Source organism: Lissotriton vulgaris, chromosome 3_1 (genome assembly GCF_964263255.1).
Source record: "Lissotriton vulgaris chromosome 3_1, aLisVul1.2, whole genome shotgun sequence".
Classification (NCBI taxonomy): domain Eukaryota; kingdom Metazoa; phylum Chordata; class Amphibia; order Caudata; family Salamandridae; genus Lissotriton; species Lissotriton vulgaris.
The window spans coordinates 1,561,788,222-1,561,811,301 of NC_141689.1; positions in this window are offsets into that span (position 1 = coordinate 1,561,788,222).

Genomic DNA, 23,080 nt, shown 5'->3' on the forward strand with positions numbered 1-23,080 from the left:
CCAGGTCGTTACCCTGGGAAACAGAATCTGTGACTTTAGTATGTGCCTTACACTTCATGACTGATATGCCCGAGGGCAAATGTATTGCTTCTAACAGTGCTTGAATGAGGGGGCCATGCTGTATCTTGGCCCCATGGGAAGTCAGAAAACCTCGTTCTTGCCAGAGGACTCCGAAGTCGTGTACAACTCCGAAGGCATAGCGGGAATCTGTGTATATGTTAACATTTCTGTCCTTGGCTAAAATGCAAGCTCGGGTCAGAGCGATGAGCTCTGCTGCTTGAGCAGACAGTGTGTCAATACGATGTGTTTCTTTAATTTCAGTTTCAGTGGTCACGGCATACGCGGCCACTAATTCTCCTGTACTTGTTCTCATGCATGAACCATCCACATAAAGTGTCAGGTCTGGATTTGTCTATGGGACATCTGTTAAGTCTCGTCTAGGCTTAGTTACTGCATTAATTATTTCTATACAATCATGTGGAGCTGGATCTGTCATAACTGTAGGTAACAGTGTTGCTGGGTTCAGGATGCTGCAACGTCTGATTTCTATGTGTGGCTGGAATAGTGTTAATTCATAACCTGTCAGTCGTGCTATAGTTAAGTGTTGAGTCTGGGTTCTGTTTAACAAAACCTCTACAGAATGTGGTACTTGGACTGTTAACTGATGACCTAAAACAATTGAATCACTTTGTCTTATTGCTAACGCTGTTGCTGCTACTGACTTTAAGCACGCAGGGAGTGCTTGAGCTACTGAATCCAATGTACTAGAAAAATAAGCACAAGGCTTATGTGAACCTGCTTGGTCTTGAGTGAGGACAGACAGCGCTGTGCCATCACGTTCTGTAACAAAAAGTGTAAACGGTTTGCTGTAACATGGTGTCGCTAAAACTGGTGCTTGGCATAAAACTTTCTTTAATTCTTCAAAAGCTTGTGTATGTTCCTGAGTCCAAGGGAGGACAGTCGAAGTCGCTGCCTCCTGTGTCGTTAACTGGATGAGCGGTTTAGCTAGAAATGCATACTGGGGAATCCATTGTCTGCAGTACGAGGTGAGGCCTATGAAGGCCCGCACTTCCTTTTGTGTCTTGGGTTGCGGCATGTTCACAATTAACTGAATGCGATCGGGAGTGAGCTGTCTCCCCACTTTGGACAGCAAGTGACCCAAGTACACAACTTGCTGAACACAGAATTGTAGCTTCGAAGGAGACACCTTGTGTCCCTTATTGGCCAGGAAATGTAAAACTGTCAGTGATGCTTTTTCACATTCGGGCTCACTTCGTGCGGTGATCAGCAGATCATCGACGTATTGTAGTAAAGCGGTGTTAACTGGCATTTGAATACAATCTAGTTGTCTCTTCAGTGCTTGACTATAGATGCTGGGGCTTTCTGTGAATCCTTGAGGTGCGCGCGAAAATTTGAAACTGCGTCCATTTAAACAGAATCCGAAGAGATATTGGCTCTCTGGATCAATAGGCACGCTGAAGAAGGCGTTCTTGAGATCAATTACAGTAAAGAACGTTGCTTCTGAATCAATAGCAGTCAAGAGAGAGGATATATCGGGGACCACAGGATACTGTGGGATAATGCATTTATTCAATTCTCGAAGATCAATCACCAGCCGATATACTGGCGGGGCATTGGGATCAGTACGTTTAAGAATCGGAATGATGGGTGAATTACAGATATTGGAGTCGGTTTCGACGACCACTCCTTGGGCAATGAGCTCTTCAATGATTTTCAGTAAAGCCACTACAGCATCGGGTGGTAACTTGTATTGTCTGATTCTGGGTAATACAACACCTGCCTTGAGTGTAACGCGGTATGGTGTAATGTGCATACATCCTACATCAGTTGGGCCTTTTGCCCACAAGTAATCAGGTACATTTTTCAATCTGACGTCAAACTCACGAAGAACGTAATGACCCTTGAAATCCCGCAGAAAGAGTCTAACTCCCTCCGGGGAGCAGCATATTATAGCTCCTAGAGCCTTCAGTGTTTTAATTCCCAACAGATTTTCCGGACATGATTTTGTTAGTAACAGGTCTGTAACGCGTGATAATGGACCCACAGCCAGGGGAACTGGTTCTGATACTTCATTTACAATAGGCTGTCCTGAAAAACCAAGGGAAACATTTTGTGAGCCTGAGAGGGGTGCCCCTGGAACTTCGTCATGACTTATTGTAGTGCGACTTGCCCCTGTGTCAATTAAAAACTTTCTATCTTTCCCCAATACTTGACTGTGTACATAAGGACCTTCTTGATCTACAGGAATCTCGATAAGAGGCAAGCCACCTTCCCTCTCTAGGCTGTTTCATGTATATCGGGAATATTCGGGGTAAGCAGACTGGGCATACTGGTACATCTGTTGTGAGACTTGCTGAGTTGCAGCAATGGGCTGTGGCTGTGGTACTGCTACGGTCTGTGCTGTCTGTGCAGATGCATGCATAGGCTGTGTATTCTGTGTAGACTGATGCTGGTTATGGTCTTGTCTAGGCGGATGCGGTCTTTCTTTAGTTTTACCTGTCGCTATGTTATGTTTCAGAACTGCACATTCGTGTACGTAGTGACCTGGCTGCTTGCAATAATTGCATGTCCCTTTAACAGGAGCTGCAGTGTGACTTGTCTGGGTCGTACCTTTTCTGTGACTGTCGGATGGGACCGTCTGAGCTACTAACATTTTCATTTTCGTGTCTTTCATACGTTTCTGTTCCTGATCTTGTTCTTCCCTAATTCTATTCTGGTGATATTGTAACATTTGTAACATCTGGGATGGCGTATTTGCTTGCCATGTACTCTCGACCTTATACACTCTATTTTTAACTAACGGTAGGGAATTCTCGACTAACTTTGATACAAAAAGATGTGGGTACGACTCGCTACTTGGCTGGAGGCCACTATTGATAATAAAACATTTCTCGAATCTTGAATAAAAGTCGCTAGTATCTTCATCATGTTTCTGTTTACAGGACGAGATTGCGTCCCAATCTTCTTTTCTAGTTGTCAATAATCTGGGCAGGACCTGTACTATTAAACCTGGTAATGCTTTAGTTTTGTCCCCAAGGCCTAACCCTGGAATCCGTTTTTTCTCTTCGTCTTCTATTTCTGCCCAGGCAATCTTTGTGTCTCCCACCTCCCATTCCTTTTCTTTCAGTTTCTCGAATATCCCCGTAGGCAGTAATACTTTCAACATTTTCATGATATCATCATACGTGTAGTCTCCCATCAGTAACATATCTTTGAGCTCTCTATGAAAACCTGCAGGGTCTTTATCATGGCACGGGACTAATTTCTTCATTTCTAACAGTTCTAATTTAGTCAGAGGCGTGTGTACATACACGCGTCTCAAAACCTTGTCCTCACCCATAACAGGGTGTACTTCTCGTAAGGGGTTCTGACTTTCAATACCACCCCCGCACTGCATATGGTACATTTTCCTCTCTGGAGGTGGGGCGGGAACATATTCAGAACTTACAAAGGTATCATATCTGCGTCGTTGTTCTAGAATTATTTGAACTAATTTGGTACTTAAGCCTCTCCATCTATCCATCAGTAGTGCCTCCAGTGTCTCGTGTAAGGGACCTGGATCGGAATAATGTTTTCTGTATTTGATGAGAAGGTGCTGAATCATGTATACACCTGCTAATTTCTGTTCGTCGGGGGAGAGGTTCAAAAATGTCTGTGCTACGGTATCATCATTATATATGTCGGCATTCTCGGCCCATGATACAGCTGATCGGGCTAGTTCTTGTTCATCCATAGAATTGAGTACATGGTACCCAACTCGATCTCGAAGCCGTTTATCAGTTTCCTGGAACTGATGCTCAGCAGAATTCGGATTCGTTAAGGCAGAGAAGAAAACTCTCTTGCTCTCCGGACGGACACCTTTCCTAAGGTAGTTTCCCCTACCTACATATGCTATAATGTCTGTAGACTTTCCTGATGTCTCATCTTCATTTTCTTCCTCGGAGGAAGTTTTATCGGTTGCTTCCTGGTGTGCAGTTAATACTGCCTTTCTTATTTTCTGGGACATAGCGGCTATGCAAGTCCCCTTATCATGTTTTGCTTCTGCTATATTTTGGCCCCACTTGTTCAATACGTCTAATTCACTCTGATCTGTTCCAGGCCTGTCTCGTTCTCTTATTACACAATTAATGAAGAATCGTAATATCTGTTTTTGAATGTCTACTTTCTGTTTATACATGGCAGCTTGGACACTGTCGGGGTCTTTCCCTGTCTGTATGAATTTGTATAGTCTGTCGAGGGCTTCCTGCATTCCCACACAGCATAACAAGCTGTCGGTGGCTGATCTTAAGCGCAGTGATGCTAATACCATTAGATCGTCTGTTCCGGGTACTGGATCATATCTGCAGAATGACATCCTATCTTTCAATGCCTCAAGCCGGGATGAGTAGTGGGGAGACTGGAAAGGATTCTGTGTGTCCTTTAAATGCAATCTGTGTGTCGGTGGCGGGGTCTGTAGACCCGCTGTCGTACCTCCTGAGGCGGATGCTTGGGCATTATCTCTCCGCGGAGTCTGTATCTGAACATGAACTTGTTGTTTAGGTGGATCAGGCAAACGTGGTTTCGGTAGGTCAGTTTTGAGTAGGGGAAGTGGCGGGGCTGGCGGAACAGGAGAAGTCTGTTGCGGTACCGGCGGAACGTGACCTGGGGGTGGAGTACCACCCCTGTCCCTGTCTGCAGGCAGGGCGCGAACAGGCAGATTGGTGTAAGCTGGTGCTACATCATCTAGATAGGAATTTAGGAATATGTCTTTAGTAGTCTTGTGCATTACTTTAGTTGGAACCAATGGTGACGGCAAATTTTTCGGTATTTCTGAGATGGCGTCAGGGGTACCTTCGGCCAAAAGATACATGTTGTTCACTTGGCTAGTTTGGGTGCGATCTATTTGTTCTAATTTTACTCGAATTCCCTCAGTAACTAATACGTTTTCTTGGGCCTTTTCTGATTCTTGAAGTCTGTCTTCTCTACGGAGTGCTCTTTCAGCACGCTTACGTGATTCCTTACGCCAAAATTCTATGGCGTCTTTCTGAGATTGTCTAGCTTTCTTTTTCCGTAATATTTCTTCTACCTTTAGGATGCACTCGGCATCCCATGTTCCGTTAACTGGCCATCGGTATCTTTCCTCTAGGTGCTTGGTATAATCGGTCCATAACTCTAGATACAGGATGGCGTCTATGCCATGTTTATTGTACATAAAATTACCTGGAGTGTCCCTAGGGGGGATTGGAATCTCTTCCTCTAACATCCCTTTCCTAGTCCCTATCTGCCTTAACTTGTTAAAAAACGGCATTGTGCCTACTTGATACTGAAATGCTTGATCCTTGGTACTTAATGTCGACTGTAACTATTTATACAAGGAAACACAATAATGCACAAAAACAATCACATTCATACCACGACATTAATCACATGAAACATTTAAAGACATAGCTAACTTCCCCCTACTCTAAATGTACCGCTCAACGATACAGATACACTGCTGTAACAGTGCAGAAATTCGGAATACTTTATATACTGCTAAACAGTACAGATACACTGCCTAAAAACAGTGCAGACCGGACTTGCGTACCCAAACCCGTCTAGATACGACCCAGCAATGGTACTCACCGGGAAGCACGGAAAACAGAAGGCCTCGGAAAACTCGACTGGACTCGGCTCGGAACTTCGGAAAACTTCGGAAAACTTCGGAAAACTTCGGAAACCTGGTGGGCCTCTTCACACCTCGGACCTTGCTTCTTTCGGCTGGGCTCTGGTCGGGATCCTCCGCACTCCTCACCGCCTCGTCTGGGCACTGATTGCAGTCTTCGTCACCTCCGTGTGTCAGAGGGGGATGCAGGAAGTCCTGCCAGTACACGTGTAGTCCGTCTAACTGATGGCAGGGGACACGGATTGCAACGCACCTTCCGGCGCGTGAGGTGGGGGAGGGGTCCCTGTTCGGGCGCCAAAATGACGTAAATAATTAATTTACTCTCTTAATTTCTATGCAGGTAAGTACTTAATTAATAATAACTCAATCAGAATGAAGGAAAACAGAGTCCGTGGTGTAAGAGTTTCTAAGGGTTTTATTCCTCATAAAGGAATCAGGATATCATGTTCTGACCACCACACAGGGTGTCAGAAGGGATAGATGAGCGCGCTCACGTTTATTGACAATACATAGCTTATATACTTGATTTACATCATAATGTTCAATGTAAGAGGCGTAACAGCTGAGAGAAAACAAGATAACAGTATACACGTGGTACTAGTACATCATCAAGAGGCGTAAACTAGGCGTGTGTGCTAGAAACGTCACTAATAGGTGACGCAAATGGGTGGCACCAAGGGGTGGTGCTAACAGAATGTTGCAATGTCAGCAGAAATCGGAAGCTTGGATGCGCGCGCAGCTGCATGACGTGTGATAGACGGGGTGCAGGGGACTTGACATTTACACTGACGGAAAGAGACAGAAGTCTGGCATGTCAGATCAACTTGTGCTTCTATCATATCTGATATCTGATGTTTAGGAACTAAGCTATCTGGGCAGAAAGGTCTCTAGAGCAGAAGCTATTCTATACTTGCTGTGAGTGCGTGTATAAGCGCCTGAGTGTCTGTATGAGAAGCGTGGGGGCATGGGGCCTTCCATGGAAGCATGGCAACAGAGGCTATGAATTACTTGTATAGAGACAGGTCGGCCCTTTAGCCCTGCAGCTGAGGAAGGATGTTTACTGAAACTAGCAGGCTGGAATGTATCTTCGGGGAGGAAAACAGATAACTCGAAGGTTATAGTCAATCTTGGCAGGCAGCAGGCTGAGCTGAGCACGGAGGGCCGCGCTAGAAGTAAGTCAGAGTTCACGGGTATGGGGGCTGCTTGGGCAGGGGCCCTCGCAGTCAGAAGCCAGAAAAGAGGCTCGGTGGCAGAGATTCAGGGCCTACTCTCAGCCAGGCTGAAAAACGTAGGAGTACACTTCAAAAAGACGTTGGCATAGCATACTTAGGAACGGACCATCGAACCCATTCATGGTGGGTCTGAAAGAGGACAAGTTAACGTTGGACGCAAATGTATTTGCGTCTTCATAGCTGGTACAGGAGGGAAGTTACATGCACTTTTAACTCGTACATGGAGTCGGTGGGGTACTCGCTAGGGAACACATCATGACCATAAAATTTATATTACCTCATTTTGGAGGAAGAACAGGACTTTTTCACTTTTTGGGTAAATTTGTGATGTTATGAATTGAAGAATAAACTCATATTTACTGGGAGATCATTGTACCTGAAATGTTAAGCATACGTGTGTACCTTTACGTAAGATAGCATGACTCAAATTCGAAAAAGGTAAATTAAGTTGAAGCAAAAAATACAAACCATATCATCACAGAGGAGTATGGTGACTATCAAACCTGATGGTGCCTCACTGTATCAGTTTTTGCTTTAACTAACTTGTCAAATTAATGTGTGTTATTCAATATAAACTGGGCTATATTCACTTATGAGCTTTGTACAGAAGATCAGCAAATGACTGTCCCCACTAAACAAGAAATACAAACCTGTAAACGAAGCTTAGATTGAGGCAGCGCCTTTGGACCTTACAAGTGTTGTGAATGTCCTATACACATACATTTCATATAACTTGAGATAACATTGCAGTAGTAATGGCAGTTTTGTGGTCTTGGTACACACAGCTTTACCTGTTTGTCGCAGATAGCACTGTGTACAGAATTACATAGAGTAGGCTTTGTGTCAGCACCTTGCTCATGATTGGATGGACATCTTATCTATCTCATTCACTGGTCTTTATTATATGGGTTTCCTCCCTATACTTGTGTTTCCTCCTTCCATGGAGCATTTCTACTTTATCGTCACTTTTGACTGGCTGAGTTCTATCCATTGCTAATGTCATGGAATTATTTATTTGATTGCTTTCACTTCTCATTTAGCACTCCGTTGACTGCATCTTCTGCTCCTTGCTCTCTTCTCAGACAGAATACTCTTCTCTTTTCCTTGCCCTCTAATCCCTACTCTCTCTGCCTTTCAACCTCCTTGCTCTCCCATCTCGTACAGTTTTTTAAAACAAATTTGAGCATGTGCAACCCCCCAATTATGTTGCTTTTCACTGTTTCCGCCACCAAGCACTTCTGGAGCTCAATATCTTCTTACCTGCCCCCTCCTCTACCTCTCTCCCCCTCCCTTCATCTCCGCTTATATTGGTTTTGACATTGCTGCATGGTTTTAAAATTACACTGGCATTGGCAAAACGAGTAGAAGCATCTGGACGTCTTCAAAGCATACTATATTTTTTCTATACTTTCAAGATGGACGCGATGTTGCCTGACACCCAGTGTGACAGGAATCTAGAATGCATACAAAATCACATACTATCAATAAGGTGGCCACACTTTGTGATGCAAAGTGATGCAAATGAATGTGATGCACATCTAAAAGGTATAGAAAATGTTTTCATGCTTTCTGGATGCTCCCCTCACTGAGGCACATCACGTTGCGTTGCGCAATATTGTGGCCATCTTGTAAGTATAAAAATAATATCCATAGTTTCAAGATGACCATTGTGGCATATCATACAACAACGAACAAACGGTGGATTTGCTTTGTTTGATCAGCACATCTGCAAAAAAAAATATTCCCCTTGTTGTGAGTTCAAATATTGTACATCAAACACACTCTGTGGGAGTGCTATTCTGGTATCATGCTTATCCACCTGAAAGCCACAATCCACGATATCCTACTCACTCAAGGTGAGACAGAATGTCGTATACAAATTATAACAAAAGTACCAGCGCACATCCCGTTCTAGTTACTGTGATCCAAATGGCATTTAGCCACGGCAATCCAAAAAGCAAGTTTTTTCTCACTCTCCTTGTAGTCCTCAAAAAGACATGTGCAATATTCGTTATTATTCAAAGTCCATTTATTAATAGTTTCTTTCTGTTGCTACACCGTCACAGCCGACGCACGTTTCGCCCTTTCGCCCTTTCGCAGGCTTTTTCAAGGCTGTAATTTACATACAAAAGAGTATGTCACAAACAGATACAATGTATATAAAAACAAGCCACCTTGTATATATCCAGATAGCTATTAAACCACGGATTGATACACATCATCCTGGTATGCTGTCATCATGTTCATATTCACTGGTGTATTCATGTTAAAATAAAAACATAGATATCATACAATTCATTTGATACAATATACATCACTTTAGCATCTTTATAGTCTAGTAAGCACACTCCCAATGTGCCTTCATCATGTCCATATTGGTGTTACTGGTAGTCCCATATCACATGGATTTGCTTCTGCTTATACAAAAGAACATATGGTGCAAATATGTACAATAGAATCAATCTTGTGTCTAAGGCCATTCGTACAAGATAGTTTTTCTAAAAAAGACACTCAGATGTTTGGCTGCAAGAGTACTAAGGCCAATATATCCGATCAAATCCAGATTTCTAGCTGCCATTATTTCTGCTTAGACGCTATATGGTCTCATTTACCAAAGAAGTTATATGATGAGCGAAAATAGATTGGCAAATTCAGAGTATGATATGGCCTGTTGGGCTGTTGGACATTGATCCTGAAAATGTATATGAACATACAATTAGCATTTGTGCCCTATCTATAACTTGGGTGAGATCTTATCAAACTAATTTACCCACAATTTGCCAGAGTAAGAGTGAATGCTAGGCTTAACTTTAGATCTTTTGTCTAGCGCACCATAAATTAAGCATATAGGATATGGGGTTGAGTACTCCGTTCTTTGATTAATGCAACGGTTATTGCACACTACATGGAGCCATAATACGTTCCATCTGTAATAGAGTGTTAATCATATGATTTAATACCCTGACTAGTCAGATACAGATATCACTGTTTGTTTAAAAATACATGATAGATGACTATTTATTGGTGATTCAAGTCTATATTGCAGAGTTCTTTAGCTATTCATTGTTCAGTGTCACCCGTTTCATTAACAAACGCCAACCGCATATCATTACTGTGACTGCGCATGCATGTTATGGCGTCAAAAACGCATTTGGTAATGAATTGGACCGCAGTACATCATTATGTCTAAATCTGCGGATTTCTGCTACATGTGGTCTTCATGTGTTTATAGTTAAAAAATACATAGCGAGTGTCCTTTTTAATGTGATAAAAGCTGCTCGAAATTAGGGCGTATTAACCAAAATAGTAAGGCCTGAGAGGCAAATTATTCCTCAACAATTACAGATTAGAAAATCGTGCTGATTATTATTTGCGTCTCTTCCTCTTACAAGAGCCGCTTATATGCTATGAAAGAAATATGCACCCGGCGTCCCTCCGTTGTACCGCATTTATTTAAAACAAGTTTCACTTTTAGTCATAAACAATTTCAGGATCTTTGTACGTGTTGCAAATAGTGAAAACCCAGAAAGCGGCGCATTTGTTTTAATTAAACCGGGACACACCCAAACAAACTCGGCAGTTCAAACAGAGAACGTCGCGCCCTACTGTCGTTAGGACGACTGTTCTTATATTGCGGCATGCTATGGCATTTTATAGCGCAGTCCAAGAAACGGACACAGATGTACTCCGGTTTTTAAACTTACCGCCGTAGCGAGTTATCGCGGCGTGCGTGTGGAGTCCTTTCTGCAGCGTAGATTTTGACAGCAGCCCTCACATCTCCCTTCCTGTCTGTTTAAGTAACGAGTAAAGACGGACTGACTGATACATTGTGTCGACCACCTCCCATTCACAAGGTGGCCACTGCTCAAGTACAAACAACATAAATCAGCTAAGCATAAAAGAAATATAAGATTCATAACACCTTACAGCACAGTGAGCACAGATCTCTATAAGATATTGGCATCTGCTGATGGAGGGAAAAAGTCTCCATGAGAAAGTAGGATCAAAGCCCTCCATTACTTTCAGCAGAGGCAGAACACTAAGACAGGAGCTGTGTCCAAGCTACATTCCCCCTTTACAAGCACAGAATTGGTTACCCAGGGCACCTAAAGGGTTCTATAGATGTGGCGGCTGCTGCATCTGCTGTTTTGCATCAAACAGAACAACCAACTTTAGATATAATAGCCAAAAACTGCATACGATACATCAATTCATCAACTGCAATACTACTCATACAGTGTATTGCATAAAATGCATATGCGATTGGATATATATTGGGAGCTCAATAAGGCCCCTAAAAGAAAGAATACAGGAGCATATACGTGCGATACGTAATAATAACATGCAATATCCATTTGCAGTACATTTTAATACAAAACATCAGCATAATGAGTTACATAGGATTAGATTCCATGGAATTGATGTGGCAATGGCAGGCAATAGGGGAGGTAACCGTGAACATAAACTGCGACAATTGGAGAGCAAATGGATTATCTCATTGAGAGCAGTGAAGAAGGGGGCTAACAGTGATAAAGAAATGTGTGAGTTTCTATAGAAAAATAAATGGTTTCAATAATAATGCTAGACTTGTTTGCTGAGATGATCAAGTACTATTTGATATGAACACCGATAGTTAATCTATATAATAACTCCCTTTTGAAGTGTGCCTTCTGAAAGGAAATATTGGTAAAATGGTTTAGTTTAGGTTGGGTGAAGAACGTATAACCCATTTTTAACTGAAATTATTTGGTGACATTACAATAAATAATGTGTAATAGGGTAACCTGACGTAAATAATGTTGTTTTAAAAATAACTTTGCCATTTATTATTCATTATATATGTCGCTTTTCTGTTTATAATCAGTGGAACACATGAAAAAGAGAACAACTCGGTGTGAAGATTTTAGTTTAATACACCACTCACCCGTTGTGATTATGAATATGATTTGATTGAACTTGTTTATGTAAATGTTATGGGCTATAAGAGAGAGTTTTAACACTTCAAAATGGCCACTTTGTGAATGGGAGGTGGTCGACACAATGTATCAGTCAGTCCGTCTTTACTCGTTACTTAAACAGACAGGAAGGGAGATGTGAGGGCTGCTGTCAAAATCTACGCTGCAGAAAGGACTCCACACGCACGCCGCGATAACTCGCTACGGCGGTAAGTTTAAAAACCGGAGTACGCCTGTGTCCGTTTCTTGGACTGCGCTATAAAATGCCATTACATGCCGCAATATAAGAACAGTCGTCATAACGACAGTAGGGCGCGACGTTCTCTGTTTGAACTGCCGAGTTTGTTTGGGTGTGTCCCGGTTTAATTAAAACAAACGCGCCGCTTTCTGGGTTTTCACTATTTGCAACACGTACAAAGATCCTGAAATTGTTTATGACTAAAAGGGAAACTTGTTTTAAATAAATGCGGTACAACGGAGGGACGCCGGGTGCATATTTCTTTCATAGCATATAAGCGGCTCTTGTAAGAGGAAGAGACGCAAATAATAATCAGCACGATTTTCTAATCTGTAATTGTTGAGGAATCATTTGCCTCTCAGGCCTTACTATTTTGGTTAATACGCCCTAAGTTCGAGCAGCTTTTATCACATTAAAAAGGACACTCACTGTGTATTTTTTAACTATAAACACATGAAGACCACATGTAGCAGAAATCTGCAGATTTAGACATAATGATTTACTGCGGTCCAATTCATTACCAAATGCGTTTTTCTGTTTTTGACGCCATAACATGCATGCCCAGTCACAGTAATGATATGCGGTTGGCGTTTGTTAATGAAACGGGTGACACTGAACAATGAATAGCTAAAGAACTCTGCAACATAGACTTGAATCACCAATAAATAGTCATCTATCATGTATTTTTAAACAAACAGTGATATCTGTATCTGACTAGTCAGGGTATTAAATCATATGATTAACACTCTATTACAGATGGAACGTATTATGGCTCCATGTAGTGTGCAATAACCGTTGCATTAATCAAAGAACGGAGTACTCAACCCCATATCCTATATGCTTAATTTATGGTGCGATAGACAAAAGATCTAAAGGTAAGCCTAGCATTCACTCTTACTCTGGCAAATTGTGGGTAAATTAGTTTGATAAGATTTCACCCAAGTTATAGATAGGGCACAAATGCTAATTGTATGTTCATATACATTTTCAGGATCAATGTCCAACAGCCCAACAGGCCATATGATACTCTGAATTTGCCAATCTATTTTCGCTCATCATATAACTTCTTTGGTAAGTGAGACCATATAGCGTCTAAGCAGAAATAATGGCAGCTAGAAATCTGGATTTGATCGGATATATTGGCCTTAGTACTCTTGCAGCCAAACATCTGAGTGTCTTTTTTAGAAAAACTATCTTGTACGAATGGCCTTAGACACAAGATTGATTCTATTGTACATATTTGCACCATATGTTCTTTTGTATAAGCAGAAGCAAATCCATGTGATATGGGACTACCAGTAACACCAATATGGACATGATGAAGGCACATTGGGAGTGTGCTTACTAGACTATAAAGATGCTAAAGTGATGTATATTGTATCAAATGAATTGTATGATATCTATGTTTTTATTTTAACATGAATACACCAGTGAATATGAACATGATGACAGCATACCAGGATGATGTGTATCAATCCGTGGTTTAATAGCTATCTGGATATATACAAGGTGGCTTGTTTTTATATACATTGTATCTGTTTGTGACATCCTCTTTTGTATGTAAATTACAGCCTTGAAAAAGCCTGCGAAAGGGCGAAACGTGCGTCGGCTGTGACGGTGTAGCAACAGAAAGAAACTATTAATAAATGGACTTTGAATAATAACGAATATTGCACATGTCTTTTTGAGGACTACAAGGAGAGTGCGAAAAAACTTGTTTTTTGGATTGCCGTGGCTAAATGCCATTTGGATCACAGTAACTAGAACGGGATGTGCGCTGGTACTTTTGTTATAAATTGTGGCATATCATGTTGCCTAATGCAACTTGGAAGCCATCATGAAAGTATAAAAAGTAAACTTCTGAGATGGCCAGTCACTGGAATTGGCTTTGTCAATGCTGGCACATATTAAAATCAGCTTGCATTGGCATCTGTGGACCAGAAAGCATTTGCAAAATGAGACCTTTAGTTTCATACTTGTCCATTCGAACATTTGGTAAATTTGACCTTTGATGACCTTTACTGTCCCAAACTCTTCTAAATTAATTTAAAATTCCTGTTTGCACCTCTTCTGGGAATCTGTATCATGCAAGAATATAATGGTCGAGGCCATCATTTGGACTTGTCTGTACTATGGATTTAGAATTCAGCCTCATCAGAATGCACTCTACTGGGCTGAATCTGGGTCTTGCTCATCGAATTCTGGCATTGACTCACTTGGCCAAAAGCATTATGTGTTGTGTACTTGCCACAGCTCCACAGTTTTTCTGAAAGTGTTTACAGATATATGTCCTTTCACATTCCCTCAACTATTCATCGGTTACTTTGACGATCCTGCAGGAAGGTCCTTCTGGTACCTGGTTGGCAGTTCTACTTTCTTCTTGTAAGAAATTGGGTTATTGATTGAGAGAGTGAAAACCCTACTCAAGCAACAACCACAATCCTCCTCAGGGTGAACCACAACAGCCACTAAATTAACCTGTGCTTAAACCTGTGGTAGCTTGACATACAAGCGGTCAGGCTTAACTTAGATGCTATGTGTAAAGTATTTGCGTACCACACAAGCAGTAATAAAGTGATAACACAGCACAAGAAAAATCCCAAACAAATGCAGAAACATAGAGTACATTTTAATAAATATAAATATATCACAATGACAAAAATCCTTTCAGTAGAACCAGTGATATTCAATTTCAAAGCTATAGGCAACTATAGTGCCTAAAAGCAAAAATCGCCACTCACAGTCATCTAGCCATGATAGACCGGTGGGAAAGTCACCAGTTCAGGCAGACCATGATGCAGCGAGGGCCAGATAGAGGGACCAGCTTAGTCCAGCTGAAAAAGTTATCTTCACAAATTTAATTTGTGGTGGAGGAGGCCGGGAGGAGCAGGTAGAGCTTTGTGGTACTGCTTTTCTTCAATTGGTGGATTGTCGCTGGTTCATTCTCTGTGTCAGTTTACATAACCTTCTTTCCCATTTGGACAGCCTTTTTTCATACATTTTATACATTTCTTAGGATTTTATTCTCTTAAGACATTGGACCTTGTCGGACTCAGCTAACGCAGTAAGTTGCTAACTTTTGGCACTGCATGTGCAATTTCACCCGATTTATGGCTTGTTCACCTGCTTCCCTAGGAAATTAACCTTCTTACCTCTTCTATACCTGTTTCAGTCTAACCTTTTTTATGTATTCTCACTAGAACATTTATTTCTTATGATCTACGTTCACTCTTTGACTGAGTTTCTGCTCTGATGATGACCCTATAGATACCTTGTGGGTCGAAACACCATAGACACAAAAAGGGCATAAAGGCGTGAACATTAAGAAATTGATTCTGCAGGAGACACTCAAAATCTGTTGGACTTGTCTGGTTATCCACAATTTGGTTCATTGATTGTAATAACCCTGCATTCAAACCTCAATTCTGCCTATTGCCTTATAGATTACTACTTTTTATGATTTTTCCATTATATTCCCTTGCACTGTATGATCACGTTATTTTACAAGAGCACCAATGTTGTTTAATGTAGATCCATTGTGTGCAGAGTTTTGTTGATACATAAAGGATGGTTACACTCAATACAGGTTGTCAGTGATATTGATATATCAATTATTGTACTCTTTGAAAATCTAAAATGTTTATATGAGTATCTTTCTAAATGAAACCCAGAGGGGTACTTGTTTTTTTTTCATTGTATACCTAATTCTTCTGGTCTATGGGTAGCTCCTGTGGTTGTTATAGTAACTTTCAGTACTTTTCAGAATTTCGTAAAACTAAAGGGGATGATGGATGGAGTGTTGAGCATTACAAGCACTCACCTCCAGTCAACTGATCTGGGTTCAATCCATCACCATTCTTTAGCTCACTCCGCCACCCCAGTTCAGACATGGCCATATGCAAGTTAGTCTGACCCTGTGCCTCATGGAAACGCACCTGCCCGAACTGCCAAGCCATGTCTTCCCTGGACTGGAAACAAGCACCCTGGACCGGTTTCTGGCTAATCAGCCATCAACAGCCAGGCTAGCTTGAATCCAGTGGAAAAGAGAGCAAGGGACCCACGTCTGGGCATACCCTGCCAACTTAGGGCGAACAATGTAAAACCAAAGGGGATGATGGACGGAGTGTTGAACATTGCAAGCACTCACCCCCTGTCAACTGATCTGGGTTTAATCCATCACCAATCCAAACCATTTAAGAATTACAACTTAAAATCAAACTTTACAATTAAAGAGGATTTTAAATTACAATAAATTTGAGTACATCCCTATCTGCTCCCAATCAAAAGATAGCAATTATTAAATGTAATAAGGTAACCCAATGGTATCCAATGGGAGGGATAGCCCTCATACTAGTGAAAATCGATTTTAGGACTTTTTCACTACCAGGACTCATAAAACTTAAGAACACATGTCCTACTTGTTAAATTGAATGTAGCTTGCCCTATGAACCTCTGGAGCCCCCCTTTGGGTTGACTTTGTCAGAACTTCCCGGGCCCTTAGACGTCCTGGACAGGTTAGGGTTCACCCCTCCCTTCTGGGGATGTCTGCTCACTCAGCGTGACCTACTTTGAATCCAAGAAGCCTGCATTGGCCCTTTGCAGGTCCCCCTCCGAGTTAACGCCAAGTCCACTTTTCTTATCCGGGGGATGGGCTGTGTACCAAAATCGCATCCTGCCATCCGACATAACTAATGTAATTTGCACATGTGCTGTACTCTGGATTTGTAGATGATTCACCTCTCAACAACAGAACATTGACATTAAACAATGTTACCACAGGACCTCTGTTTCATTGTGAATTAATCAAAGTTTATTCATGACCATGGTCATTTTTGTAGTTTCATGAAGTTAATTTTCCACATTCAAGGACAATCTTGACACCACACATGCACTCATTTTTCTTAAAACCATCGAAGCCCCTTCGTCAATTCACTTTCATCCACATTTTACCAACCCATTCCTCTCATTCTCTCACAATCATCCACTGGTACCACTATACACCCATTCAAGCAGCTTTTTATAGGCCTCCCTCCGGTCTTGGGACATCATAAATGTGGTACATGTATATGCTGTGATTCGACGCTAGAGGGTGCATTATTCACCCCCAATTCAATCCATTGGAAACATGAATCCTTTACGAATTGTAAATCCAGGGATCTTATGCCCCTGCATGGAGCTATACATAAAAAAACAATAGGGAAGTGAGATACAGAATTTTCCAACACAAATCAAGGATAAGTAAGACTGTCCAAACAGCACCCTTAGTGAACCACTGGAGGTTAAACGCACACATGGAAAAGGATTTTTTAATGGACAGTCATCTCGAAAGTGGAACAGGACTCCAGAGGTGGCGATTTGGAATTGAAACTGACCAGAAGAGAGGCCATGCTGATTGCTAAATTTATTACAGCAATGGACAGGCTGAATGAACTTTCAGAGATTTATAAATTATGAGAAGGAAACTCCCATCTGCTTGAGACTGATTCCACCATGGCCAGGGCCATTTAATTCGGTAATAGATTTGTGCTTTCCCTGGGTCAGCATCGATGTAAAGACTTGAAATCCCTCATGCTTTTCAAACATGTGACACACATCAAGCATCCTTGGAGCTTCTTTTCCCGTAACGCATAGAAAAGATGGCCCCTGAGGTTCAGGAGAGAGCGGAGAATAACATTGCCCCAAATTTGCACATAAAAGGATAATAATACATAATTTTGGACCTAAAGGCAGGCCCACATGAGCGTTTAGCTGCCTGAGTAATAAATCATATATTCGGATACATCGAGTTGACCAAAGATCTTCAGCGACATCAATTACGTCAAGCCACGGAGAGTATAGAACTACATGGCCCAGCAAGCAGTGCGCGCACCAGAAACTCTAGCGCACATCGTTTAAATGCTTCCGCTTCTACAATAATTGAATACCACACTTTGTACTGAACCACCTGAATAGACACTGTGGAAGGATGTTGGACTCGCATAAAAGGTAATAAAATGTTTTGCTAGACAGAGCACAACCCAAACAGTTTGCTACCACAATGGTTAAAATAGACCAAATATGGTTGTCATCATATAAAGCACGACTCAAGTATTGTCCCAAAAAAGCTTTTTTTGGCGTGGCGTTTTGAAAGTTGGGTCCCTCACAGGCTAGAGAAGCCCCGTGGGTACTACTTCGTGTGTCATTATCAGGTGGCCTCTTCCGCATTGATGTTACTGCTGCCGAATTCAACTATATGCAATGTTTTAGAATTCTAAAGTCTAATAGGACGGCGCACCATGCCTGTTTAAGTTCACGAAGGCTAGTGGCACTCTGAATTAGCCACTACAGGTACTCTTGAATATATGTGACCGTCCTATCACTACAAACTACGTGATTCGGTATCTTCAGGACTCAACCTGTTTTGTTTGCTCTGATTATCATATCTGGAACAGATCTGGTCTAATACAATTCTAAAATGGTCTAACTTGGCTCAATACATAGAAGTTTCCTCCCAACCATTCGGGAAGCGTCAAGGAACCTGGAAACGCTTACACCGTGTGTTCTTAACTTTGAAAAAGTCATCTCAAGACGTCAAACACGTGTAGGCTGTGATTCTATGTATACCTACGTGTCAACTGTGATGAATCATCTTTAATCAAGATTTGAAAATAAAGACTCTTCGTGTTTTTGGACAATACTTGAGTCGTGCTTTATATGATGCCACGCATATTTGGTCTATTTTAACCATTGTGGTAGCAAACTGTTTGGGTCGTGCAAGAGATTCACAGCAAGATTAGTGTTAGAGGGCATACATCATCAAATTTCAACATCTGTCGGATGGTTTCCAGGCAAATTTGCCAAATGTGCCAATTAGCAGGCAGGCAGTCAGGTACTGAGACTGCTGCAGTACTCTTAATGGTTTTTACCTTGCTTTTTAAAAACCGATGATGTTTAAAACTTAATTGTTTTTAACTTGTGGCCTCTGAATGTGAATTTGAATTTGTTCTTGAACTGTTCCTAATCTAAAAAGCATTCGCTTACCGGGAGACTGCTGGGGTGGTTCTCACCCATGATTGAGCCTTGGGGCTCTCTTTACCGTTTCGTGCTGTTCCTTTGGGTCCTCTAGTCTCCCGTAGGGTGAAGAGGGGACGCCATCTTGAACTGCAGCGTGCAAGGTGCACAGTCTATAAAAAGAGAAGCTTGGCACAACCGCTGGCGCATCAAAGGTGTGCCAAAGGCAAGCCCGTCTGTAGCCGTCCACGCCTGGACAGCACCAGGAGCCAGAGACACTGTCGTCTTCAGCCCTGGTTTGGTGCAATTCTCATCGAACAAGCTATGGGCTTTAAATCACAAGTGCAAGAACAGTTGTTTGCATTTGGTTAAGGCCGAGTCGGGACAAAATTCCTGTGAGAGTTGCTCCTTTATGCTGTGCCCAAATCTGGCTAACTCCTCTGACAGCCCTAAGAAGGGCCAATTCTTCCTACTGAATTGTCGCTCCCTCCCTAAGCACTGATTTGGACTCGCAGACCTGATGGTGGAGAGACAGATGACTGTCCTCTTCTTGGTAGAAAAATGGCTTCATATGCAGTCCGCTCCAGATATTTTAAATGCCATTCCCAAAAGCTACGTAAAAACCAGATTGGATAGACCTCTGGGGAGGGGAGGCAGGCTGGCGGTAACAAACAACAGCTACACAGCAGCCTATCTGAAGTCCATATCAATGTAGCCGACACAGCCAACTTTTCTCTAACAATTTCAGGGCGGTGCTCTCTCAATGGCCTGTTGATCTACAGGCCGGCGGGAGCAGCTGCCGCATTCATTTTTGCACTATTGGATACGATTCCAGCGCTTGCCATCCAACATTCTAAGTTCGTAATTTTAGGGGATCTCAACCAACACTTTGATGATCCTACCTCACATAATAGTATAGATTTAATGGAGGAACTAAAGTCGCTTCAACTTCCGCAGCTGGTACAGGAACCCACTCACATCTGGGGGCACATTCTTGACCCCATTTTTTCTAACCCGGAGGTGGTGAAAGTCGACAACTCGATTCCTATTGCATGGTCTGATCACTATGTTATCTCCTTACAGATTCTGGATAGCTATCATCCACCTCAACCCACCCAGGCCCTCCATTTCAAAACTTGAAACTGGACTAGGATCAGTCAAGACACGCTTACTTCTGCCATGAATCATAGTCCTCCTCGCCTAGAAAACTGCCCACAGGACGCCAACCGGCAAGTTTCAAAATGGCTAGAGGTTGCCTAAGATAAAATAGCACAGAGCAGAACAGTAAAAAACATGTCAATGTAAATGTAAACACTAAATTCTGCACGGTTTAGACTCTCAGCAAGCTGGTTCACAGAGGATCTAGCACAAACTTAAAAATTATGCAAACGCTTAGAACGCGATTGGCGGAAGTATTACTGTCCCCAAGACAAAACGGCTTACTTACAGCTGCTAAAAGGATACAATAAAAAGATTCGGGTGGCGCGGACAGTTTTGTACATGCAAAAGATTAACAAGGCCAAGAAGGCAGGAGATCTTTAACATTGTAAAATCCCTTACCTCCTTCTGTACTGTATCTGCAGGCATGGACCCTAGCAGGAACAGCTGCAACTTCTGGTGGAGTGGAAGCATGCCATGGTGATCCCGCTCTTGAAAAAACCCTTGCTTGATTTCGCTAAACCAGAGAACGTCTGGCTCATTTCTCTCCTACCTTTTGTGAAGAAACTGTCTGAAAAGCACATAAACTCACAATTGACAGGGTTTATCAGAGAGAATAACATCTTACATGAGACCCAATCAGGTATTAGGCCACAGTATAGCACAGAATCGGCCCTGCTTTTGGACTCGGAGACACCTCCTTATGCAGGCCGAGAAGCGGGCGCGCGCAGCGGGCGCACCGCTTGTGCACCAAAAGCAAGCCCGTCGGTGCCTGTCCGCGCCTGGACCGCGCCCATCACCAGGAGCCCTTTGCCCTCGCGAATGCCACGACACCAGAATCCACTACGACGCCAGCACCCTCCGCGCACTCAACACCGGCCGAAACCACACCTGCTTCCAAGCCGCCCCAAAACGAACCCACTGACCCATCTCCTCCCACACCTGCAGCTTCACTTGCGACAGAACCACCAAACCTCCAAAGACTGGACCCAACCACTTCCGCTGCATACTCCTCAGCACCCGCTCCGCACGCAAACATGCCATCGAGCTCTGTGATCTGCTCGACACCTCCTCCCCAGACGTGGCCTTCCTGACCGAGACCTGTTGGAACATCTCCTTGGCGCCCAACATCGCCATAGCCATCCCAGACGGCTACAAGATCACCCACAGGGACCACACCAACTGAATCGGAGGAGGAATAGCCATTGTCCACAAGTCCACCCTCAGAGTCGCCACCCAGGCGGACGACACCCTCAACACTGCCGAACACCTACACTTCCGGATCCACACCGACCCCAACTCCACCCTCAGAGGAACACTCATCTACAGACCCCCCGGACCCCGGGCTCAGTTCAGCGACTCCATCGATGACCTCGCTAGCACCCACGCACTCGCCTCCACAGACTACATCCTCCTCGGGGACCTTAACTTCCACTTCGAGAAAAACAACGATGCCAACTCCGCCATCCTGATCGACAACCTCGCCAACCTCGGCCTCAGACAACTCGTCACCGCACCCATCCACGCCGCCGGCCACACGCTCGACCCCGTCTTCTCCACAGGCTCTCACTTCACCTTCGACCACACCACCGAACTCCACTGGACCGACCACCTCTGCATCCATTTCACCTTCAAGAAACTAACCACGCACCACCGCACCCAACAGCTGCCTCGCCGTTGCTGGAGTAAAGTCACCGAAGACCAGCTGATCACCTCCCTCACCAAGAACCCACCCACCGACCCCACCAACCCAGATGCCGCAGCCCGCAACCTCAGACAGTGGATCAACGACTGCGCCAACACCCTCGCCCCGCTCAAGAAACCCTCCAACAGCCATGCCAGCAAGAGAGCCACCTGTTTCACCAACGAGCTCCAGGGCTCCAAACGTGCATGCCGGAAATTGGAGAAGACATGGCTCCACGAACGCACACCGGACAACCATTCAGCCCACAAGGACGCCACCCGCAGACACCACCTCCACATCAGATTAGCCAAAGATCCTCCTTCAGAGACCGCTTGGATAACAACGCACACAACAGCAAAGCTCTCTAGCATCCTAAAGGAACTCTCCAACCCCAGCGCCGACGACATCCCGCCCTCACAAGAACTGTGCGACTCTCTAGAAATCTTCTTCCACCGCAAGATCGCTGACATCTTCGACAGCTTCAACTCCATGACTGCCCCCACTACGCCAGACTCCACCCCCCCTGTGAACACCACCAGCACCAACCGCCTGACCTCCTGGTCCAACGTCAATGACAACGAGACACGCAAGGTCATGAACTCCATCCACTCAGGATCTCCGTCTGACCCATGCCAACACCACATATTCAACATAAAAGATGCTGCCATCGCACCCCAACTACGGAAGGTCATCAACATCTCCTTCGAAACAGCGACAATCCTGGGAAGCTGGAATCACGCCGAAATCAACCCCCTCCTCAAGACGCCCAAAGCGGACCCCAAGGACCTCAAGAACTTCCGACCCATCTCCCTGCTCCCGTTCCCGGCAAAGGTCATTGAAAAAATCGTCAACATGCAACTGGCCTGGCACCTGGAAGACAACAACATCCTGGACCCGTCCAGTCTGGATTCAGACGAAACCACAGCACCAAGACAGCCCTCATCGCTGCCACAGACGACATCAGGCCCCAACTAGACAACGGCAAAACCACAGCCCTCATCCTCCTGGACCTGTTAGCTGCCTTCGACACGGTCTGCCATTGCACTCTAAAGACACGCCTCCTAGAAGCCGGAATCCAAGAGAAGGCCCTTGACTGGACCATGCCCTTCCTCTCCGGAAGAACACAGAGCGTTCGCCTCCCACCCTTCCGATCGGAAG